At 39.3% G+C, this 26555-nt stretch overlaps 1 long non-coding RNA gene across 1 annotated transcript; it reads right to left on the bottom strand.

Moving 5' to 3' along the window:
• Positions 1 to 21574: 21574 nt before the first annotated feature.
• On the bottom strand, positions 21575 to 23409 carry LOC144333932 (uncharacterized). Its single transcript, XR_013403082.1, has 2 exons — positions 23143 to 23409; positions 21575 to 22182 (listed from the first exon to the last, which is right to left on the bottom strand). It is a non-coding gene; the product is annotated as an uncharacterized LOC144333932 (long non-coding RNA).
• Between the last annotated feature and the right edge of the window lie 3146 nt (positions 23410 to 26555).

The following is a 26555-nucleotide window of genomic DNA, read 5'->3' as shown; positions in this document are numbered from 1 at the left end:
CTGGTAGGTCCTAGGTACCTGACAGAGGTGGACAGAGGGAGATCCTGCAGCCTTCACGAGACAGCTTGAGGGGTATTTTAAGGACAATAGGAAGTCATTAAAGGGTTTTAAGAAGGAGAGTAAAATAATTATGCTTTAAAACCTTCAGCCTATATACTGTATGGAGAACAAAATAGAACTGGGGAAACCAGTCTTCATACTCATTCAGTAGTCCAGACAACATAGGAAGATGGCTTAGACATGAGGAGTGCCAGTGAAAGTGGAAGGAAAATAAATGGATTTGAGGCATATTTTGGCAGTATTGCCAACAGGACCCACAGGTAAATTGAGGGAAAAACAAAAGAAGACTCAGATTTCTTCAGAACCGTGTGACCCCTTATTGACAGGATCATCTTAAGATGCCTACAGACATCCAAGTGGAAAAGGCAACTCAACAATTGCATACATGAGCCTGGAACACAGAGGAGCATTCTGGAGATGCCAGCACAGAGATTTAATGCACAAGATCGATGTGTTCACTAATGAGAACACATTATGCAAGACACACAGGAACCCAGGACCAAGGCCCAAGGGCACCACTGTTTGGAGGCTGTTAGGGAAGCGAAGGACTAGGGATGAGTTGGTGAAGCATATTTTTACACCTTCACTCATGCTATTCCTGTTGTCTTTAGTGTTCTTCTTCCCTTTCTTTGACTGGTAAGATCCCATTCATCTTTCATAACCCAGTTCAAATGGCATCACTCCAATGTTGACACACTATCTCAACCAGGCTCCATGTGAGCTTTTGCTGACCCCACCGGCCCCATCCCCAACCCAGCAGAATCAGTTGCTTCCTCCTCTGTCAGCCCTTTGTTCAAAGGCTCCCTGGGTTCCAGGCAGTTACTGGCTTGTCCTTTTCCCAAACATGATTGGAGCTCTTCCAGTCAGGAACCAGTGGCTTTATTTCTTCTTATTACTGGATACAGACCCAGTACTTAGCAAACTATGCATATTCGTTGAATGAATGAATCAATGAATGGATAGATGGAAGAATGGTCTACATAGTGTAAAGTAACCTGACAGTCAGCTAGTAGATGTGGGCTATCTGAAAAGATTGGATAATTTAGGTTGGGAAGTTTAGGTTAGGAAGAGTGGACAGGAATCCTCAGAGCAGATCTTTGAGAACCAAGCTGACTGTAGAATGATCCATACATAAGATGTTGCTTCTAATTAAGCTTGAGGAATATTTATTGATGAATGTTCACCACTGAGTCATTGATCTGCTTTTACAGCAATGAAGTTTCTTGTGGAAGCCACTGAAGAGACACAAGGGAGTCTTGCTAAATATCAGGGAGTCAGGGTGTGCCAATCTCCAGCAGAAATCCAGATTCTAGAATGTAAAGATGAAGACGGCTGTGAGAAGACAGGGTCCACTACTGGCCTTTGGTTCTTCTTCCCTGAGTTGATTTTCTGAATGCATGTGGTTGCTGGCAGCAGAGAATCCATCTCTCCCAGTAACAGAGTTTTGCCAAAGAGTAGCTCTAACAGGTTGTGTAAAAGCAGCAACAAAACACGTCTCCGTTCACTCACAACTTGCTGCTGCTTTCTGCGCTCCCAGCAGTGCTGGGGCTCCAGTGTTCTGGCTACAGCAGTGCCAGTGACACAGGCGTTGGGGGAAGGAGTGGGCCTGCCTGGCAGAGAGATGGCAGTCTCCCTGATCACCGAGCAGGTCCAAGGCGGGTGAGGAGTGGACGTTGAGGCCCAAATGAAGGATTTCCCTGCCCAGTCCTAGCCGGATACTTTGTCACATTTGCCAGAATTTCCAAGGCCAATCCCATGTGTGTTCTTTGCATAATGATTTAGGGGTCCAAAATGCTATCTACTCTTCTTAACACCCAGGACTTTAGGGTTGACGGGAAGGCACCCGTGAGGGGGTACCATGCTTCCGAAGGAGGTCCTCTGGCAGGTAGACATCCATCCATAGCCGTTACCTGTTCTGACAGAGGAGCAACACTGGCCCTTTCTCTCTTGTTAATGCTTAATGACCTTGACTTAAGATTTCTCCCTGGACCTTTACTTAAGATTACTCTTACAAGGATTTGACTTCTAGTTGGTTATTTGAGTTCTTGACCCTACCCACATTCCTTCTGCCATTAAACATTGGTCTGATACCTTGCTCTCCTGGAACCTGACGCTAGCACTCCCATTTCTGCATGCTAACTGGATTGATTCCATCTTAAATACAAAGACAGCGCCTTTCTGTCTGCAGACTTTATGCTTTGGGAGTCTTGACTCATCCCAGGATTCACCCATTCCTACACTCGTTACCTTTTCTTAGTCACCCCAGTGCCAGGGTTTTGGAAAGTAAGGCCATTTCCTTAAGTGTCCCAGGATCACCATACTGGTTTAAAGTAAAATCCATACCAATCATAGAGCCACTTCCTCATCCTAGCTGGGTTTCCCCGACCTTCTCACTGTAACCCTGTTAACCCTGTTTGCCTCTATCTCCCTGTACTAAACATAAGACTTTTCTTCTCTCTTGATGTATCCTGGGTAATGTGCCCTGCATTTAGTCTTTGGTTTGATTTTTTTCTAGAGACTCCAAATGTCTATTTTAATGTTTCACCTGTTTCTCAACCCTGCAGGTTGACATTCTCTGGAGCCAAGACCTGGTTCCCACTCCCACCTTTCTTTTCCATTTTCTACATTGATATCTACTGCCCTTTTCTGATTCAGCTCTTTCTCTTGATTTGAGCTGTGTCTCTACTATTCCCCTCCCCAGACAAGGAGATAAATTTTAATATTTTCTGCTAGGTGGTAATTTCTAGCACTCCCCATATCCAGCCTGGCTCTTAACAATGATACCTCTCGGTAGCATTTTAGAGGTTTAAGAATTATCTTAAAGACTTTCTGATTCATTCTCTTACATTTTTCAAAATATGCAGTTTTCTATTCAAATCTAAGATGAGGAGCTGCTTCATCGAATATGTAAGATTGCATGCATACAGGATATTGCTGGGATTTAAATGTATTTTTTAGGATGCGTCACATTATTTTATGTTTCAAAAAATATTCCTCAAATGAGAAAGACACTGTACATTTTAAAAATGCTTTTGACAGTGTCTCACAAGCCATGTATGGGGAGTTACAATTTTGGGAAGTCATGTAAACTTTCCTGAGTTGCGAGTGAATTCAGTGCTTCCTCCACTCATAAATGTTACTACCCTACAAAGAAATTTCAAGATTATCCCACATAAAAGAGAAAACCAAATTCGGGAAAGACCATAAAGTAATGAGCTAGTACCTTTTCCCAGCACAGAAAGCAGAACTGATGGCTTTAAATTAGAAGTCATATACAGCTCATTCTTAGAAAGCTCTCTGTGCAAAATTTCATTAGCATTTTGTACGATGCTTTATACAGGGTACATGCACAAGAAGGATTGACTGACAGTAAATGTTTACCAGTTCAAATTTTACTGAACATCTCTAATATCAGTATCTACCCTGATGGTTTTTAAAATAATGCTATATTCATCACCATTACCACCATTATCATTCTTGATTTTTTGTACTGATTAGAATGTTTTCCATTGCAACAGAAACCCCAACTCAAAGTAGCTAGCAGCAATGAATATTTTCTCCTCTCATGACGGGAGATTCCTTAAAATGATGGGCTTTAGAGTTAGTTGATTCATCAGATTACTAGTGTCATTGAATATCTCCTTGGTGTAGTAGTAAGGTTGGTAGTGACATTTCCAGATACAGCATTATTCCAAGAAAAGAAAAGTTATTTGTCTCTTCCTATGGCTTTATCTAGCAAGAAAAGACCTTTCTCCAGGAGCTTCTCAGGAGCATTCCCTCATGACTCAGCCATGACGGTAGGGTCACAAGCCCATTCTCAGATCAATTACTAGCATGATTGATTTCTGTGCACCCTCTAAAGCAGAATGCATCTTGGGGGATCAACTATGGTGTCTACCATACATTTATGTAGTGATATCAGCTTACCAAATGCTTTATGCATCCATCTAAGGTATAAGGTAAGGTAAGGTGGTGTTATCATCCCCATTTTATATGAGATGATGGAAGCTTATAGAATATTACCTTGTTCTTATGAATGTGCTTCTACAAGGAATGGTAGAGTAGCATGTCGCCATTTGAAAATCCCAAATAAAACAATCAGTGGAGCCAATGATTATTAATGTCTGCTAAACTATCAGATGAGTAGCCGATGGGATACATTATAATGAACAGATCTGTCTGACAATGCCTAGACCTATTAATCAAATCTAACATCACAGAAAAGAGGGGTAGTCAGATAATTCAATCTCCTGATGTGATATAATAGGTAGTACATAAACCTGAATTTCATCAAGCCTCTAAATCTAACTAACAGCTTATAGAAAATACAGGGGACAGAGGAATACATTAAAAGACATTATAGGAATGCAATAAAAATCCAGAATGTGGGAAATTTTACATAAACATTTACATAATTATGTAAATTTTATGTAATAATTTGATTTCTTCAGTAGATACTTTATAAGAAAAAAAGAGAGTCAGGAGGGAACAAAAGATCAAAAGAGACTTAAAGGACATGTCAGCTAAATGCAATTAAGACCTTGTTTAGAGTGTGATTTGGACAAACTAAGTTTTAATAAACAATCGTGGAAAAAGTGGAAAATTTTCATGGTAGGTGGAAATTTGATAGTATTAAGAAATTTTTATTAATTCTGTTGCATATACCAATAATAATTTTCTTTTAGGGATACATTCTGAAATGTTTATAAATGAAACAATGTCTGGGATTTGCTTTCAAATAATTCAGGTCAAAAGAGTGGCATCAACAATATGGCAGAATGTGAAGTCCCAGGCCCTCCTTCCTCTTCAGAGACACTGACACAACAACACACACACCAGCTGCCTTTGTGAAAAATCCAAAAACAATTTAAGAGGCTCCTGAACTCCAGGAAAACATGAAGCCAACTGAATCAAAGCACAGCAGGAAAATTCGTGGCACTCACTCACTAAAGTCCCTCCTCTCCACACAGCACTGTATGATTTGAAGAAAACTTCCAAATCCCAAGTTCTCCCCAGGCAGAGAAAGAGAAGAGCAGAATATGTGTCCAACAAGTCTGACTTTTGGAGGGAACTGCCTGAGAGACTGCTTTTTGTCTTGTCTGGATCAAAGTGGTGACTGGAACAGGGCACTGGGTTAGGGACCACTGAGAACAAAGACAATAATCGTGGCTTGGTCCAGCATGAGAGTCTGCACTGCCACAGATAGGCAATAGGACGACCAGCAAACCTCTTCAATTAGGAGATGACACACATGCACAAGCCCAGAAAGAACATATCACAGAAAAGCCTTGCAAGATCTCTAGAACATCCAGCTGGGTCAAATGGTGAAAGATTTCACTGTACAAACCAGACCACATAGACTAGGAGAGGTGGCTGATTTTTCAAATGCCAAGGTCTCAACAGAAGATAACAAGGCATACAAAGATCAGGGAAACACACTCAATCAAAGGAGAACATTAAACCTCCAGAAACTGACCCTAAAGAAACAGAGATAAACCAAGCATAGTGACACATGCTTGTAGTCCCAACTACTTGGGAGGCTGAGGCAGGAGGATCAGTTGAGCCCAGGAATTTGAGACCGGCCTGGGTAGCAACATAGTGAGCCCCATATCTAAAACAAACAAACAAATAACGACAACAACAACAAAAAAGAAAAACTTAATAAGAAATAGAGATATATGAATAACTTAACTGTCGTAAAAATGCTCAATAAATTAAAAGAGAGCGCAGACAGATAACTAAACAAAAACAAGAAAACAATGCATGAACAAAATGAGAAATTAATAAAGTGATGGAAACTATGAAGAAAAAACAAAAAGAAATTCTGAGCCTATGCAACATAGGAAGATTCCATTTCTACAAACTATTAAAAAACAAATTACCCAGGCATGGTGGCATGCACCTATAGTCCTAGCTGTTCAAGAGGCTGAGGTGGAGTATTGCTTAAGCCTGGGAGGTTAGAGCTGCAGTGAGCTGTGATTGTGCCACTGCACTCCAGTCTGGGTGGCAGAGTGAGACCTTGTCTCAATAAATAAATAAATGAATAAATAAATAAATAAAATTCTGGAGGTGAAGAATTTGATAACTGAATTGAAAAATTCACTAGAGGGAGTCAACAACAGACTTGATCAAGCATAAGTAAGAAACAACAAACTTGAAGACAAGCCATTTGAAATTATTGAGTCAGAAGATCAAAACACAAAATTAAAGTGAAGAAAGCAAAAGGGACTTATGGCACGTGATCAAGTTGACAGATATATGAATAATGGGAGTTTCAGAAGGAGCAGTGAGAGAGAAGTAGACAGTGAGCTTATTTTAAAATATAGTGGCTGAAAACTTCCCAAATCTGAAGGAAAAAAATGGACATTAAAATTGAAGGAGCTCAAAGGACTCTAAATAAGATGAACAAAAGAGGCCTATACTGAGACACATTATGATCAAACTGTCAAAAATCAGAAAGAGAATCTTGCAAGCAGGAAGAAAACAGTGACTTGTTAGATATGAGGGAGCTCCCATAAGATTATCAGTGGATTTCTCAGCAGAAACTTTAGAGGCCAGAAGGGAATAGGATGATTTATAGTCCAAGTGCTGAAGGAATAAAACTGTCAACCAAGAATACCATTTACTGTAAAAATGTCCTTCAAAAGCAAAGGAGAAATAGATTTTCTCAGATAAACAGAAGCCAAGAAAGTTCATCACCACTAGATCTGCCTTACAATAAAGGCTAAAGGGCATCCTTCAGGTTGAAATGAAAGGACATAAGATGGCAACGTGAAAGCATACAAAAATATAAAGCTTGCTAGTAAAGAAATATAGACACAAATACAGAATACTATAACACTGTAATGGTGGTACATAAATCACTTTAACTTCTGGTATAGAATTTAAAATATGAAAGCATAAAAAATAGCTACAACTATAAACTATGTTAATAAACACAAAATATAAAAATACAGTCATCCCTCAGTAGCCACAGGAAATTGGTTCCAGGAACCCTCGCAGATATCAAAATCCATAAATGCTCATGTCCTTTATTTAAACTGGTGTAGTACTGCATATATATGCACATCCTCCAGTGTGATTTATGTTATCTCTAGATTACCTATATGTTAATAGATTACTCATACTTAAATCTACTACATGTAAATGCTTTATAAACAGTTGCTATATTGTATTGTTTTAATATTTGTATTATTTTTATTGTTGTATTTTATTTTTATTGTTGTGGAGGTGTTTTTGACCTACAGTTGGTTGAATGCATAGATGTGGAACCCACAAATGCAGAGGGATGATGGTGCTAATTTGTGTCATCAACAACATAAAGTTGGGAGGGATGAAAAAGAGTTGAGTTTTTGTATGCAACTGGAATTGTTATCAGCTTAAAATAGATTGTGATAACTGTAAGATGTTTTTTTGGGCCCCATAGTAATCACAAAGGAAATACATATGGTAGATACACAAAAGAAAACAAGAAAATAATCAAAGCATTAAAAAAACCCAACAAAACACAAACGAAAGCAGCAAGAGAGGAAAAAGGAGACAAAATAACTACAAAACAGACAAAAGACAATTAACAAAATGGAAATAGTAAGTCATTCCAATCAGTAATTACTTTAAATGTAAATGAATTGGCTGGGCTCAGTGGCTCATGCCTGTAATCCCAGCATTTTTGGAGGCTGAGGTGGGCAGATCATGAGGTCAGGAGATCGAGACCATCCTAGCTAACATGGTGAAACCTCGTCTCTACTAAAAATACAAAAAATAAGATGGGTGTGGTGGGGCTCACCTGTAGTCTCAGCTACTTGGGAGGCTGAGGCAGGACAATTACTTGAACCTGGGAGGAGAAGGTTGCAGTGAGCTGAGATGGCACCACTGCACTCCAGCCTGGGTGACCGAGTGAGACTCCATCTCCAAAACTAAAGTAAACTAATAAATAAATAAATAAATTACATTCTCCAATCAAAACACATAGAGTGGCTGAATGGATTTAAAAAATAAGATGCCACTATGTATTTTCTATAGAGATTCACTTTACATTTAAGAATGCACCTAGGCTGAAGTGAAAAGATGGAAAAAATATTTCTATGCAAATAGTAACCAAAATAGAGCAAGTGTGAACATATTTATATCAGCCAAAATAGACTTTATGTCAAAATTTGTCACAAGAGGCAAAGAATATTATGTAATGATAAAAGGGTCAATTCTCCACGGAGATATAACAATCACAAATATGTATGCATCTAACTTCAGAGCAACCAAATATATGAAGCAAACATTGACAGACTTGAGAAAATAGACAGTAACACAATAATTATACATTTCAATACCACACTTTCAATAATGGATAGATCAACCAGACAAAAGATCAATAAGGAAGCAGAGGACTTGAACAATATTGTAGATCAATTAGACCTAACAGACCTATGCAGACACTCCATCCACCAGAACCAGAATACACTTTCTTCTTAAGCACACATAGGACATTGTCCCAGATAGATCACATGTTTGGTCACAAAGCAAGCCTTAAGAAATTTAAGAAGACTTAAATCATATCAAGTATCTTTTTCAACCACAATGGAATGAAACTAAAAATTAATAGCAAAAGGAAAACTGGGAAACTCACAAATATGTGAGAATTAAGCAACACACTCTTGAACAACGAATGAGTCAAAGAAGAAATCACAAGAGAAATTAGAAGTATCTTGAAACAAATAAAAATAAAACCACAGCATACTAAAACTTGTGGAATGCAGCAATAGCAGTACTAACAGGAAAGTTTATAGTGGTAAACACCTACATTAAGAAATAACAAAACTTGCAAATAAACTAACTTTACACCTCAAGAAACTAGAAGTAGGCAAGCAAATTAAATCCAAAATTAGAAGAAAAAATGAAATAATAAAGATTAGAGCAGAAAGAAATGAAATAGAGAATAGAATAACAACAGGAAAATTAAAAAATGAGTTTGTTTTTTGAGAAGATCAACAAAATTGACAAGCCTGTAGCTAGGCTAAGAAAAAAGAGAGAAGACTCAACCAATTTAAATCAGAAATGAAAGAGACATTACAACTGATACCACAGAAATAAAATGATAATAAGAGACTACTATGGACAATTATATGACAACAAAATAGGATAACATAGAAGAAATGAATAAATTCCTAGAAAAATATAACATACCAAGACTGAAGCATGATGTAATATTAAATCTGAACAGACCTATAACTAGTAAAAAGATTGAATCATTGATCAAATATCTCCCCACAAAGTAAAGCCATATGGACCATATGGTTTTACTGGAGAATTCTACACACACTTAAAGAAGAATTCATACCAATCCTTCTCAATTTTTTCCAAAAAACATTGAAGAGAAGAGAACACTACTAAACTCATTTTATGAGGCCAGCATTACCTGACACCAAAGCTAGGCAGATAGTGCAAGAAAAGAAAGCTGCAGACCAATATTGTTGATGAATATTGATGCAAAGATCCTCAACAAAATATTTACAAGCTAAATTTAACAGCACATTAAAAGGATTATACATCAAAACCATGTGGGAGTTATCTCTAGTATGCAAGGATGGTTCAACATACACAAATCAATCAATGTAATATACCACATTAACAGAATGAACAATAAAAATCACATGATGATCTCAATTGATGTAGAAAATGCATTTGGCAAAATTCAACACTTTTATGACAAAACACTTACATATGAATGGAAGGAATATATAAATATAATAAAGACTATATATGAAAAAACTAAAGCTGAGATCATACTCAATGGTGAAACATGGAAAACTTTCCTTTAAGGTTAGGAGCAAGGCAAAGATACTTACTCTCGCCTCTCCTATTCAACATTGTACTAGAAGTCTTATAGAGCAATTAGGCAAGAAAAAGAAACAAAAGGCATCCAAATTGTAAAAAAAGAAGCAAAATTACCTCTGTTCACAGATGATGTGATCAAATTTGTAGAAACTCTAAAGATTACACACATACACACATACAAAAATTGTTAGAACAGATAAACAAATTTAGCAAAGCTGCAAAATACAAAATCAACACACAAAAATTGGTTGTATTTCTATGCACTCACAATGAAAAATCCAAAAAAGAAAATAAGAAAACAATTACATTTACAATTTCATTAAAAAGAGCAGAACATGTAGGAATAAACATAAAGAAAATTGCTACCTAAATCCCAATGTCACTTTTTGCAGAAACAGAAAGAACAATCCTGAAATTCAAATGGAATTGCAAAACACCCTGAATAGCCATAATAATCCTGAGAAAGAAGAAAAAAGCTGGAGGCCTCATACATAATGTTTTCAAAACATATTACAATGTTACGCCAATCAAAAGAGTATGGTACTGGCATAAAGACAGACATATAGACCAATATAAGAGAATAGAGAGCCCAGAAATGTTCCCTTCACATCTGTGGTCAAATAATCCTTGACAAAGATACCAAGACTACACAATGGGGAATGGATAATTTCTCTAACAAATTTGGTTAGGAAAATTATATATTCATATGTAAAAGGAAAAAGTTAGACCCTTTTCTTATACCATACACAAAAATTAACTTGAAATTAGTTAAAAACCTGGAGGTAAGACCTGAAACTATAAAACTCTTAGAAGAAAACATAGGAGGAAACTTTCATGCCACTGGATTTGGCAACAATTTAAGAATATGACACCAAAAGCACAGGCAACAAAAGTAAAAATAAATGGGACTACATCAAACTTTAAAACTTCTGTTCAACAAAGGAAGAAATCAGCAGTGTGGAAAGGCAACCTGCAGAATGGGAGGAAATATTTGCCAACCACATATCTGAAAAGGGGATGATAACTGGAATATATTTTTAAAACTCTGACAACCCAATAACAACAAAAAGCTTGATTTAAAAATGGGCAAATGACCTAAATGGGCATTTCTCCAAAGAAGATATACAAATGGCCAAGAAGCATATGGAAGAGATGTTCAACATCATTAATTACAAGGGAAAATTAAATCAAAACCACAAAGATATATCACTTTATGCCTGTTAGGATGGATACTATTAAAACAAAACAGAAAATAACACATGTTGGAGAGGATGTGGAGAAGTTGGAATCCTCATGCACTTTTGGTTAGATGTAAAATGGTGCAGTCACTGTGGAAAACAACATGGAGTTTCATCAAAAATTAAAAATAGAAGATTCCATCCCAAGATGGCCAAATAGGAACAGCTCCGGTCTGTAGCTCCCAGTGTGATCGACACAGAAGATGGGTGATTTCTGCATTTCCAGCCGAGGTACCTGGTTCATCTCATTGGAACTGATTGGACAGTGGGTGCCACCCATGGAGGGTGAGCCGAAGTAGGGCAGGGTATTGCCTCACCCAGGAAGCACAAGGGGTCTGGGGATTTCCCTTTCCTAGCCAAAGGAAGCCATGACAGACGTTACCTGGAAAAATGGGACACTTCTGCCCAAATACTGCGCTTTTCCAATGGTCTTAGCAAATGGCACACCAGGAGATTATATCCCGCGCCTGGCATGGCAGGTCCCACACCCATGGAGCCTTGCTTACTGCTAGCACAGCAGTCTAAAATCAACCTGCGATGCAGCAGCCTGGCAGGAGGAGGGGCATCCACCATTGCTGAGGCTTGAGTAGGTAAACAAAGCAGCTGGGGAAGCTCAAACTGGGTGGAGCCCACCGCAGTTCAGCAAGGTCAGCTACCTCTGTAGTCTCCACCTCTGGGAGCAGGGCATAGCTGAATAAAAGGCAGCAGAAACCTCTGCAGACTTAAACGTCCCTGTCTGATGGCTCTGAAGAGAGCAGTCGTTCTCCCAGCACAATGTTTGAGCTTGGAGAATGGACAGACTGCTTCCTCAAGTGGGTCCCTGACACCCATGTAGCCTAACTGGGAGACACCTCCCAATAGGGAGTGACTGACACCTCGTACAGGCAGGTTCCCCTCTGGGATGAAGCTTCCAGAGGAAGGATCAGGCAGCAATATTTACTGTTCTGCAATATTTGCTGTTCTGCAGCCTCCACTGGTGATACCCAGGCAAACAGGGTCTGGAGTGGATCTCCAGCAAAATCCAACAGATCTGCAGTTGAGGGACCTGACTGTTTGAAGGAAAACTAACAAACAGAAAGGAATAGCATCAACATCAACAAAAAGGACATCCACACCAGTACCCCATCTGTAGGTCACCAATATCAAAGACCAAAGGTAGATAAAACCATGAAGATGGGGAGAAACCAGAGCAGAAAAGCTGAAAATTCTAAAAACCAGAGCACCTCTTCTCCTCCAAAGGATCACAGCCCCTCACCAGCAACAGAACAAAGCTGAATGGAGAATGACTTTGATGAGCTGACAGAAGTAGGCTTCAGAAGGTCGGTAATAACAAACTTCTCTGAGCTAAAAGAGGATGTTCGAACCCATTGGAAGGAAGCTAAAAACCTTGAAAAAAGATTAGACAAATGACTAACTAGAAAGAACAGTGTAGAGAAGACCTTAAATGACCTGATGGAGCTGAAAACCATGGCACGAGAACTATGTGACACATGCATAAGCTTCAATAGCCGATTCAATCAAGTGGAAGAAAGGGTATCAGTGATTGAAGATCAAATTAAGGAAATAAAGTGAGAAGACAAGTTTAGAGAGAAAAGAGTAAAAAGAAATGAACAAAGCCTCCAAGAAATATGGGACTATGTGAAAAGACCAAATCTATGTTTGATTGGTGTACCTGAAAGTGACAGGGAGAATGAAACCAAGTTGGAAAACACTCTTCAGGATATTATCCAGGAGAACTTCCCCAACGTAGCAAGGCAGGCCAGCATTCAAATTCAGGAAATACAGAGAACGCCACAAAGATACTCCTCGAGAGGAGCAACCTCAAGACACATAATTGTCAGATTCACCAAGGCTGAAATGAAGGAAAAAATGTTAAGGGCAGCCAGAGAGAAAGGTTGGGTTACCCACAAAGGGAAGCCCACCAGACCAACAGTGGATCTCTTGGAAGAAACTCTGCAAGCCAGAAGAAAGTGGGGGCCAATATTCAACATTCCGAAAGAAAAGAATTTTCGACCCAGAATTTCATATCCAGCCAAACTAAGCTTCATACGTGAAGGTGAAATAAAATCCTTTACAGACAAGCAAATGCTGAGAGATTTTGTCACCACCAGGCCTGCCTTACAAGAGCTCCTGAAGGAAGCACTAAACATGGAAAGGAACAACCGGTAGCAGCCACTGCAAAAACATACCAAACATCAATGCTAGGAAGAAACTGCATCAACTAACGGGCAAAATAACCAGCTAACATCATAATGACAGGATCACATTCACACATAATAATGTTAACCTTAACTGTAAATGGACTAAATGCCCCAATTAAAAGATGCAGACTGGCAAATTGGGTAAAGAGTCAAGACCTATCGGTGTGCTGTATTCAGGAGACCCATCTCACGTGCAGAGACACACATGGGCTCAAAATCAAGGGATGGAGGAAGATCTACCAAGCAAATGGAAAGCAAAAAAAAAGCTGGGGTTGCAATCCTAGTCTCTAAAAAAAACAGACTTTAAACCAACAAAGAGCAAAAGAGGCAAAGAAGGCCATCACATAATGGTATAGGGATCAATTCAACAAGAAGAGCTAACTATCCTAAATATATATGCACCCAATACAGGAGCATCCAGATTCATAAAGCAAGTCCTTAGAGACCTACAAAGAGACTTAGACTCCCATACAATAATAATGGGAGACTTTAACACCCCACTGTCAATATTAGACAGATCAATGAGAGAAAGTTAACAAGGATATCCAGGACTTGAACTCAGCTCTGCACCAAGGAGACCTAATCGACATCTACAGAACTCTACACCCTAATCAACAGAATATACATTCTTCTCAACACCACATCTCATTTATTCCAAAATTGACCACATAGTTGGAAGTAAAGCACTTCTCAGCAAATGTAAAAGAACAGAAATCACAGCAAACTATCTCTCAGATCACAGTGCAATCAAATTAGAACTCAGAATTAAGAAACTCACTCAAAACTGCACAATTACATAGAAACTGAACAACACGCTCCTGAATGACTACTGGGTAAATAATGAAATGAAGGCAGAAATAAAGATGTTATTTGAAACCAATGAGAATAATAAAGACACAACTTACTAGAATCTCTGGGACACATTTAAAGTGTGTGTAGAGGGAAATTTATAGCATTAAATGCCCATAAGAGAAAGCAGGAAAGATCTAAAATCGACACCCTAACATCACAATTAAAAGAACTAGAGAAGCAAGAGCAAACACATTCAAAAGCTAGCAGAAGGCAAGAAATAACTAAGATCAGAGCAGAACTAAAAGAGATAGAGACACAAAAAACCCTTCAGAAAATCAATGAATCCAGGAGCTGATTTTTTGAAACGATCAACAAAATTGATCGACCACTAGCAAGACTAATAAAGAAGAAAACAGACAAGAATCAAATAGACACAATAAAAAATGATGAAGTGGATATCACCACTGATCCCACAGAAATACAAACTATCATCAGAGAATACTATAAACATCTCTATGCAAATAAACTAGAAAATCTAGAAGAAATTGATAAATTCCTAGAAACATACACCCTCCCAAGACTAAACCAGGAAGAAGTTGAATCTCTGAATCGACCAATAACAGGCTCTGAAATTGAGGCAATATTTAATAGCCTATCAACCAAAAAAAGTCCAGGACCAGACAGCTTCACAGCCAAATTCTACCAGAGATACAAAGAGGAGCTGGTACCATTCCTTCTGAAACTATTCCAAGCAATAGAAAAAGAGGGAATCCTCCCTAACTCATTTTATGAGGCCAGCATCATCCTGATACCAAAGCCTGGCAGAGACACAACAAAGAAAAGAGAGTTTTAGCCCAATATCCCTGATGAACATTGATGCGAAAATCCTCAATAAAATACTGGAAAACTGAATCCAGCAGCACATCAAAAATCTTATCCACCACAATCAAGTTGGCTTCATCCCTGGGATGCAGGGTTGGTTCAACATATGTAAATCAAAAACATAATCCATCACATAAACTGAACCAATGACAAAAACCATGTGATTATCTCAATAGATGCAGAAAAGGCCTTTGACAAAGTCCAACAGCCCTTCATGCTAAAAACTCTCAATAAATGAGGTATTGATGGAATGTATCTCAAAATAATAAGAGCTATTTATGACACACCCACAGCCAGTATCATACTGAATGGGCAAAGAACTAGAAGCATTCCCTTTGAAAACCGGCACAAGACAGGGATGCCCTCTCTCACCACTCCTATTCAACATAGTGTTGGAAGTTCTGGCCAGGGCAATCAGGCAAGAGAAAGAAATAAAGCGTATTCAATTAGGAAAAGAAGCAGTCAAATTGTCCCTGTTTGCAGATGACATGATTGTATATTTAGAAAACCCCATCATCTCAGCCCAAAATCTCCTTAAGCTGATAAGCAACTTCAGCAAAGTCTCAGGATACAAAATCAATGTGCAAAAATCGCAAGCATTCCTATACACCAAAAACAGACAAACAGAGAGCCAAATCATGAGTGAACTCCCATTCACAATTGCTACAAAGAGAATAAGATACCTAGGAATCCAACTTACAAGGGATGTAAAGGACCTCTTCAAGGAGAACTACAAACCACTGCTCAGTGAAATAAAAGAGGACAGAAACAAATGGGAGAACATTCCATGCCCATGGATAGGAAGAATCAATATCGTGAAAATGGCCATACTGCCCAAGGTAATTTATAGATTCAATGCTGTCCCCATCAAGCTACTGATGACTTTCTTCACAGAATTGGAAAAAAACTACTTTAAAGTACATATGGAACAAAAAAAGAGCCCACATTGCCAAGACAATCCTAAGCAAAAAGAACAAAGCTGGAGGCATCATGCTGCCTGACTTCAAACTATACTACAAGGCTACAGTAACCAAAACTGCATGGTACTGGTACCAAAACAGATACATAGACCAATGGAACAGAGCAGAGGCCTCAGATATAACACCACACATCTACAACCATTTGATATTTGACTAACCCGACAAAAACAAGAAATGGGGAAAGGATCCCCTATTTAATACACAGTGCTGGGAAAACTGGCTAGCCATATGTAGAAAGCTGAAACTGGATCCTTTCCTTATACCTCATACAAAAATTAATTCAAGATGGATTAAAGATCTAAATGTTAGACCTGAAACCATTAAAACCCTAGAAGAAAACCTAGGCAATACCATTCAGGACATAGGCATGGGCAAGGATTTCATGACTAAAACACCAAAAGCAATGACAACAAAAGCCAAAATTGACAAATGGGATCTAATTAAACTAAAGAGCTTCTGCACTGCAAAAGAAACTACCATCAGAGTGAACAAGCAACCTACAGAATGGGAGAAAATTTTTGCAATCTACCCATCTGACAAAGGGCTAATATCCAGAGTCTACAAATAACTTAAACAAATTTACAAGAAAAAAATAAACAACCCCATCAAAAAGTGGGCAAAGGAATGAACAGACACTTCTCAAAAGAAGACATTCATGCAGCCATCAGACACATGAAAAAATGCTCATCCATCACTGGTCATCAGAGAAATGCAAATCAAAACCACAATGAGATATCATCTCACACCAGTTAGAATGGCAGTAATTAAAAAGTCAAGAAACAACAGATACTGGAGAGGATGTGGAGAAATAAGAACGCTTTTACACTGTTGGTGGGACTGTAAACTAGTTCAACCATTGTAGAAGACAGTGTGGCAATTCCTCAAGGATCTAGAACTAGAAATGCTGTTTGACCCAGCCATCCCATTACTGGGTGTATACCCAAAGGATTATAAATCATGCTACTATAAAGACACATGCACACATATGTTTATTGCAGCAGTATTCACAATAGCAAAGACTTGGAACCAACCCAAATGTCCATCAATGATAGACTGGATTAAGAAAGTGTGGCACATATACACCATGGAATACTATGCAGTCATAAAAAAGGATGAGTTCATGTCCTTTGCAGGGACATGGATGCAGCTGGAAACCATCATTCTGAGCAAACTATCGCAAGAACAGAAAACCAAACACCACATGTTCTCACTTGTAGGTGGGAATTGAACAATGAGAACACTTGGACACAGGGCAGGGAACATCACACCTGTTGTGGGGTTGGGGGCAGGGGGAGGGATAGCATTAGGAGAAATACCTAATGTAAATGACGAGTTAATGGGTGCAGCAAACCAACATGGCACATGTACACCTATGTAACAAACTTGCACGTTGTGCACATGTACCCTAGAACTTAAAGTATAATTAAAAAAAGAACAAAACTATAAATTTCTAGAAAAATCACAAGAAAATATATATCCAAAGCATGATCCATAACAGAAAAAAAATTGTACTGATATTGATAGACCATATTTTGTTTATCTATTCCCCAGCTGATAGACATTTGGAGTATTTCTAGTTTTTACAATTATAAATAATGCTGCTGTGAACATTTGAATAGAAGCTTTTGTGTGCACATACATTTTCACTTCTCTTTAGGTAGATGCCTGGGAGTAAAATTAATGGGTTGTATTGTAAGTGTACATTTAATCTTTTAGATATTGCCAAATAGTTTTCCAAAGTGGTTGTATCATATTACATTTCTACCATCCATGTAAGAGCGTTCCAGTTTCTTCACATTCCTAACAACACTTGCTATTGTCAGTCTTTTTAATATTAGCTATTCTGGTGAGTGTCACCAGTAGCTCATTGTGGTTTTACTTTGCATTTCCTCTGTGACTAATGATGTGATCATCTTTTTATGTACTTATTTTCCATTTGCATATCTTCTTCAGCAAATGTCTATGCAAATCTTCCACCACCCCCTCTTTTTGTTCTATTATTGATTTGAAAAAGGGCTTATATTTGAATTGTAATAGTTTGTTATATATTCTGGATACAAATCTTTGATCAGACATATGTTTTGCAAATATTTTCTCCTGGCCAATGGCTAACCTTTTCATTTTCTTATGTCTTTTGAAAAGGAACATTTTTAATTTTGATGAAATACAATTTACTGATTTTTTTTCTATTATGGATCATGTTTCAGTGATATATTTTCTTGGTTTTTTTCTAGAAAGTTACAGTTTTTGTTTTTCTGTTTTTTGTTTTTGTTTTTTGTTTTTGTTTTTGTTTTTTTGGTTCTTTTTTTTGACGACAGAGTCTCACCCTGTCGCACCCAGGCTGGAGTACGGTGGCGTGATCTCGGCTCACTGCAACCTCCACCTCCTGGGTTCAAGTGCTTCTCCTGCCTCAGCCTCCCAAGCACCCGGGATTACAGGCATGTACCACACACCAGGCTAAGTTTTGTATTTTTAGTAGAAACAGAGTTTTACCATATTGGCCAGGCTGGTCTCAAACTTCCAACCTGAGGTGATCCGCCTGCCTCAGGCTCCCAAAGTGCTGAGATTACAAGTGTGAGCCACTGTGCTCGGCCATTTTTGTTCTTATATTTAGGTCTATGTTCCATTTCATGTTTATTTTTATGCATGATGTGAGGTAAGGATCAAGGTTTATTGGAGGGTTTTTTTTTTTTTTTTTTTTGCATGCAGATATTCTATCGTTTCTGCCATTGAATTACACTGACACTTTCATTGAAAATTAGTTGATGACATATGTATGAGTCTTTTCCGGACTCTTTATTTTGTTTCACTGACCCATATGTCCGTCATTACACCAGTATCACAGTCTTGATTATTGCATCTTTATAACAAATATGGAAATCAGTTAGTGTAAGTCACCCAATTTTGTTCTTCTTCAAAATTGTTTTGTCTCTTTTAAGTTAGGAGTTGCTCCCTGTTTTTGTAAATAAAATTTTATTGGCACATTAAAAAAATTAAAAATAGAATTACCATATGATCCAGAAATCCCACTTCTGAGTATGTGCCTAAAAGAATCGAAGGGAGGAGGAACACGAAGACCTATTTGCACACCCATGTTTATTGCAGCATTATTCATAATAGCTGAAAGGTGGAAGCACCCTAAATGTCCATACTCAGATGAATGGATACAGAAATGATGGTGTGTGTGTGTGTGTGTGTGTGTGTGTGTGAGATATTCCATGCAATGGGATATTATTGAGCCTTTGAAAAGAAGAAAATTCTGTCACATACGACATGAATGAACCTTGAAGACACTGGCTAAGTGAAATTAGCCAGACACCAAAAGGCAAATACTTCAAGATTCTACTTATGTGAGTGTTTCTTAAAGAGTCAAATTCATAAACAGAGAGTGCAACGGCGGCTGCCGGGGCTAAGGGGAGGAGGAGGGGTGGGACGGGCGCTGTTCATGGGTGTAGACGCAAGATGGAGGGTTCTCAGATCTGTCGCACAGCAGTGTGCGTGTGGTTGACAATATTGTCCTGTTCACTTGAAAATCACTGCTAGGGTAAATTTGATGTTACATGTGGTTTTGCCACAACTAAAAGATAATAATCCAGTGCAGGTTGGGGGGCTGATGAGTGAGTGGGGTGCAGATGTCTGGCCTTACATGGATAATCAATCACTGAAGCTGAGAGATGGGTACATGGGGACTCATCCTGTTCCTCTTTCTAATTTTGTATATATTTCATATTTCCATGATAAAAGTAGTGTTTTTGAAAAAGAAAGGAAATATTTTTCTTTCTTGTGAGCTTTTAATTTTTAATAGCATTTATAGGTCTGAGTTTATGAGTTGACTGATTTGCGAAGGGTGCAGGCCTTGCTGCTATTAATAGTTCTTTCTGCTAACAGGCAAGGGCTGTGTTCTCTTAAAAATGCTTTAGCCCCAAACCTAAAGTAATGGAGGAGTAAGGAGGTCATAGAAGAGTGCGGGGTAGTCCTGGGAAGTTCAGATCCCATCAGTCTCCTGACAGAGCCCATGATTTGTCTTCCTACCCACAGCCCAACCTCAGCTCCGAAACCAGATGGAAATTGACCATCAGACCCGAACTTCACAAAGTCACCTGTCTATTGAGAATTAACCAGTGCATAATATAAAAACTTCCTTTTACAGTTTGTTCTGAAACATGTTTTCCCATTCACTTCCTCTCCCTAGAAGTTGAAGATAAGCTCCTATAAGATAAATTGTACCTTTTGCCAACAATTGTATCACATGCTAATATGCCAGATAGTTTTTAACAATTTGATCACAGTAAGACCTGGAAAATCAACTATTCATTTGTGTCTTTGGAAACAGGAAAGCAGAACTGAGATAAGAGCCCAGGCTTCTCTGTGGATTAAATGAAACAAACAAACAAAATCAAAATGCCAAACTGTAACCCTGCTTATTGTTGTAGGATTGTATCTATCACAAGGGATAAAGTAATCTTCCGTATCCAGAGTCCCACGTATGTTCCAGCCTTAGTCCCACCAGACTAAGTGGGTTATACTTTTTCCTTATGGAATAGAGTCTATGGTAGGATTTTTTCCCTGAGTACATCAGTTTTGCTCTGTTCTCTTTTCCACCTCACCTGGCCACCTGTCTTCCTCACACGGAGTGATCTGTCAGAAAGTTTTGGTAGAAAGCCTTCGTAAATTTAGAGGGCAAGGCTGCTCAGATATAGGAAGCACAGGAGTAAAGGGAGTCAAAGGTGATGAAATCGAAGAGAGTGCATCAGCAGCCAGGGATTAAACGTCCAGTTTGTGTCTCTCCTGTTTCAGTTTCTTCCCTTCCTTCTTCCTTGGTGTCCAAAGGCCCCTCTCTGCGGGCCTTCCCGCAGTCTAGAATGTGAAATACCAGATTGTTCAGTGGATGTAAAGATAAAATAACTCTTCGAATGTGTTTTCCCTTAAACAATTTGTGAGCCCTCCAGTAGTTATCTAGTGAGTGTGTCTGGGGAAGTTTTGGGTCGCACGGATGTGCTAATGACAAGACATGCCCCACCGCTGGGTGGTTTAACTTACTTTTCTTCTTAGTTACATATTGTGAAGTTTAAACTTATATGTGTCCATTTGGCTAGAGACAGAAGCACAGAGGACACTGATGTTGTAAAGTAGTTAACAAGAAGCATACAAATGGTCACATCTGCAAATTCCTCTTAAAGCTATCTGCATTGATCCACACACAACCATGTCACCAGTATTTCCAAATTCAATGTGAAAAAGATTAAATGTATCCAACATGGCTTATTACTTATTGGGAATTTAAAATGTCAAACTATACTCTCAATGTGTTAGTTGCAAAGTTTTAACAAATATCAGTATGAACTTTCTCCCATAGTTTGTCATTGAGAAACAAAAAAAGCAAAAATTATAAAAATAAAGCTCCTGATATTTTAAGGGCAACATGCAAGATTTCTCTGTATCAAGGAATAAAAAAGGCATTCTTGTATATTTGACATAGTAATGTGTAATTGTTGTATTGTGTGTTAACATACATTCAGTCTTCCAATGATGAGACAATATATCATTTTAAAGCAAACTGGCCAACAAAATATTCAGTTTTTCTAAATTATGACTTTAATGTGAATGAAATGTCCTATGTCATTTATTTCTTGATACAAATAAGGTCTATTTTATGGACAATGATATTTAAAGATTATTAAACATGAATTCTAAGACAACATTTTAGTAACATTGACATCAAATTTTTAAACAAAATTTTACCAGAAACAGTGGAACTATTTGGAACAATTACTAAGAAGATCTAGGGGATTAAATTATTACTATTGAAAGAGTTTACAATAAAAAAGGAAAAGGCAAGGACCGTTGCTTGGTAAGATCCTCACCAAATGCCCTGTTTCTGATGTCCTGGTGCCACTCTTGAAGGTCTTTCTTTTGGTGTGAAGATCTCTGAGGACAGCTAGCACGCCACAGCCAGAAGCTGCTGATTGCCAGCAAATTCACAGCTGCTCCCTGGAACTGGCTTTCGGGACTTCTCAATGCTCCAGGAAGGGCTGAGCAGAAAGCCTGTTCTCCCCAGAGATTCCAGCAAGGATGTGAAGTGCACACCGGGGCTCCGAGGCTCCGCTTGGCTGTGTGGGGAGCGTGTTTTGCACCCTGATGAGCTCAGAGGTCGAGCAAGGCCAGCAGGTTGCAAAATGAAATCAATAATGACGTTTTCTGTTGGTTAAAGATAATTACCAAAATGAGTAGGGTGACATCTCTCAAAATGAACAAAGTGACAGTGAAAAACCTGGGGAGATCTGAACGAAGTCTGCAGTTTAGTTAACAGCACTGAATTGATTTTAATTTATACGTTTTGACGAATGTACTATAGTAGTGTAAGACGTTCTCATCATGGGAAGGTGGGTGGGGAGTATATGGGGATTCTCCGTATGACCCTTCTGCAGTCTAAAATTATTTTAAAATAAAAAGTACATATATATTTAATATATATGTGCAAATATTTCTTTTACAAGGAGTTCTAGAGGAGTTAGGCTGAGAGATTTTGATGCCACATGGAGGGAGTCTGTTGCCGATCTCAAATACGGCACCTGGCCTGATAAATATTTTGTGGGCAGGACGTTGAAGAATGCATCTCCTGTGCCGAGTGCACACAGTTCATTCTTTTGGAGCACTTTCCTGCCCTGAGGATCACTGCGAGTCCCCCGTGGTAGTCTGTTTGCACCTGGAGATGTGGGGGCAGCACCCTGCCCCATCTCTTTTATGTCCTAATAATGCTGCCGTTCTGACCATCCATTGAATCGGGTCCCTACTGCATTTCACACTTGGATTAACTCAATCATGCAAATTATGTCAAGCCTAAAAGAAATCGGGCTGTGGGCAAATAAGAAACGCTAATAAAAATTGAAAATACGGCTCACAGCCGAGATGCTCCTTTAAGAGGCGGCTGCTCTCACAGTCCTCAGGTTCCCCGGCTTTGGGAGAGTGGGAGTGGGGTGGGGGGGTAAGCAGGGTGGGGGCGTAAGCAGACTTGAGCTGCAACATAAAGAAAACCCACAAGGTCAATTAGATTCCCAAATCTGGATTCACCTCTTCATGTGGAATGAAATGGTCCCGACAAGATTAGCAGGACACGATGAACAAAGCATTCCTTGAAATATTTTTGTTTGTCCTTACCAAGCAAAGATTTCCAGCGGACTTTTAGTAGGTTTCCCAGTATTCCGTCTTGCATTAACACACAGTGTTTCGGTGCCAAGCCTCTGCTCTGCTGGTTCCTCCACTTGGAAGCCCTCTGGTAGACATTTCTATCACACATCTGGCTCTTTACTGTCGTCTGAGGTCCGGTTAAAACACAATCCCTTAATTCAGACAGCTTTCCTGACTGATCTCAAGAGAAGCACTGTCTCCTGCTCTGAACCCTGTCCTGTTTTGCTGGTTTTTCACGTACGTCACCTAACATTTCCTGCCTTACATCAGACTCATTTGTGTACACTCAGCTCCTTGCTGCCTGGAATGTAGGCTGCCTGATGGAGAAGCCATGCTCTCTGGGTACGACACCACAAGTTCTGGTGTCATGGTTTATACACATCATTGTGGGTGCTCAGAAGTTATTTCTAGAAGGATTTCCTTGGAGTTTAGGTCGTGAATGAAGAAAAGACTATAATGGGAGAGGCTATGAGAGCTTCTAACTTCTATGTCAGACTGGCTTCATGCTCAATTTGGTCTCCGTTCTTCATCGGTAGGGAACATTAGGCCATTAGGTAAAGGAAGGGACCTGGTGTGTGTGTGTGTGTTTTCTTTCTTTTCTTTTCTTTTCTTTTCTTTCTTTCTTTCTTTCTTTCTTTCTTTCTTTCTTTCTTTCTTTCTTTCTTTCTTTCTTTCTTTCTTTCTTTTTCTTTCTTTCTCTTTCTTCCTTTCTCTCTCTCTCTATTTCTTTTTTTAGACAGTCTTGCTCTGTCACCAAGCTGTAGTGCAGTGGCACGACCTTGGCTGGCTGCAACCTCCTCCTCCTGGGTTGAAGTGATTCTCCTGCCTAAGCCTCCCGAGTAGCTGAGCCTACAGGTGCACACCACCATGCCTGGCTAATTTTTGTATTTTTAATAGAGACAGGGTTTCACCATGTTGGCCAGGATGGTCTTGATCTCTTGACCTCGTGATCTGCCTCCACCTCCCAAAGTGCTGGGATTACAGGCATGAGCTACTGTGCCTGACCAACCGTGTGTGTTTCTAAACAAAAAACCAAATTTGAAAAGAACCATGAATATGCAAGGAGGGCCTGGACCCTGTTGGAAGCCCTCAGAGGCATGACTCCAGCTAATCCTTAGCTTCCAGGGGTGAACCCAAATGTGTAGCAGGTGCTTGGTTTGATTCCCCGCTTACTCCTGAATTCTTGATCCACTCAGCACTAGTCTCCCTTTAGGGGTTTCACCTACTTTACTTGAAAGCTATTGACCTAAGATTGCCTGTGCAGATAATTTCCTGTACCCACTAACATGGATTAGATTTAAGTTTATTGAGTGCAGAGATGACATTTAAAACTTCTCTGTATCATTCACAGCACCTAGCCCAGAATGGAGTTCAAAAGTATTAATTCAGTCATTGCCCCCACCAGTGGGATAAGCTGAGCTGGCAGGACCCTTCTCCAACCTCTCCTTGTCCCTCCCAGCTACTCCTGCCAAGCGGATTGAGGATATTGTGTGGAGGATCACAACCTAGAGCAAATGACACTGTCTCTGAGGATGGAGATGATGATATTACTAATAGCAACCCCAAGAACAACGTTTACAAGTGCTTCCACCTATGGACCATGTGCTGTGTTTAAGTACTTATGTGCCTTATCTCATTTAATCCTTAAGAAATCCTCCAAGGTATGTGTTAAATGAGTGTCAATGATGCACCTTTTACACACAAGAAACCTGAGGTTTTGGGAGAATCAGAAATGTGGATCTTAGAGCCCAGGCCCTGAGTCAGCAGGAAAACCTACACTTCCGGTCCTGTGGTCTTGATCAGCTGTGCTGGTGCAGCCAGCACAGAGTGGAGGCTTTGAAACATACATCTTCTCACAAAGAACCATTGTTTCCAACAGAGGGATCAGAATAGCGCTGCTTCTGTCTTCTGGGCTGATGTAAACAGTCTGGGTAGACCAGGGTCTTATCTCCATCTACAGCTGAGGAGGCCGGAGACAATTTGATAGAAGCTGCACTTCAGTGACCACAGGCACACACAGAGAGTCTGCACAGGTTCACCCAAAGATCTATCTCCAAAAGCTGAGCTTTTCCTAGAACAGCCATAATATCTGGCTTTATTCCACATTTGTTTTTACCTTGCTGCTTCTCCTGAAGAAAGCCCTATGACAAAAATTGGCAATAAAATTATTAACCATAATCATTTTTATCTTAAACCAACTCACTTATGTTTAATAACCACTGAAGTAGGTGAGTTAAAAATAACCTCGTATTCTATTTCTCCTTCTGGGTGATTGGCATCTCTTTCCATTCAAAATTAGAGAAAATACCAAAGCTCAGCCGTGATCTTCCTTCTAGAGGCTTGTTGGAACTCCAAACACATACCCCTGACAGATACAACAGGGATTAATGAGCCATGACCAGAAGTTTGATTTTTCTGTCAAGTGCTCCCATCCGTCTTTAATAAACAGAAGAACAACATAAACTCCATTGCCTGCCTTCCACTGCTGAAACTGAGCTGGCTGTTCCTGGTACCGTGTGTGTTGAGTTGAGTTATGATTCTAAATGACTTGACAAACGCTTTTACAAGCCCCTTTGGTCTGCTACTCTGGTGACTGTCTTTGCTCCCCAAGTTCCATTTCTTTGCCTCTGTTCAATGTGGGCAGCTCAGTGCTTTGCCAGTGGAAACCGTCAAATGTAATATCACATTTACAACTAAACGACTTCAATTTAGTGTCACTGGTGCACTATCTGTGGTGTAAAACTGCCAGAATACCCACTGTTTTCCCTTTAAGCCATGCTGTGTGCGTTTTTGCAGAAGGCTGTCTCCTGCGAGGACCAGAAGTTGAGCCAAGGCACAGGGAACCTACAGTAGCAGATGGTAAGAACCAGGTATGATCGCGGAGCAACGCCTGATGTCATGGCACTCTTCCTCTATTCTGATGAAGCTGTATTTTGTTTCAGGAAAATATCTGTCCTTAACAAAAATAATTGCTCAGTCCACGTTCACTGAAAAACTGCGTTGCTCAAAAAAAGAGAGGTTTATATTGCAAAGATTATTAAGAACAAGAATGTATTTCTTTTCTCTTTTCTTTTTCTTTTATCTTCTTGTTCTTGCAAAATAAACTAGGATTTGTGTGGGGCATTTATTTCTTTATTCCCTACGATTGTTGCTGAAAAGACTGGCTGCCTTAAACCAAGCTGACCACAGGATGTCCCCAGTGTTCCATGAAAATTCCACTGAAAGGGCATTTACCTGGTAATGCAAAACTTGATTCTTAAAGAAGAAAGGTCAGAGCACGTAGATGTGGTCACATCTACAATTTCAAACAAAATCTGGTTTTGCAGAGGCAGCCTCAGTGTCATCAGATAAAAATCAAAGCAGATCTGAATGGAGGTTGTCCT

Source organism: Macaca mulatta, chromosome 13 (genome assembly GCF_049350105.2).
Source record: "Macaca mulatta isolate MMU2019108-1 chromosome 13, T2T-MMU8v2.0, whole genome shotgun sequence".
Taxonomy (NCBI): Eukaryota; Metazoa; Chordata; class Mammalia; order Primates; family Cercopithecidae; genus Macaca; species Macaca mulatta.
Note: the sequence above shows the minus strand (reverse complement) of the source record. Positions and strands in the feature narration are given on the sequence as shown.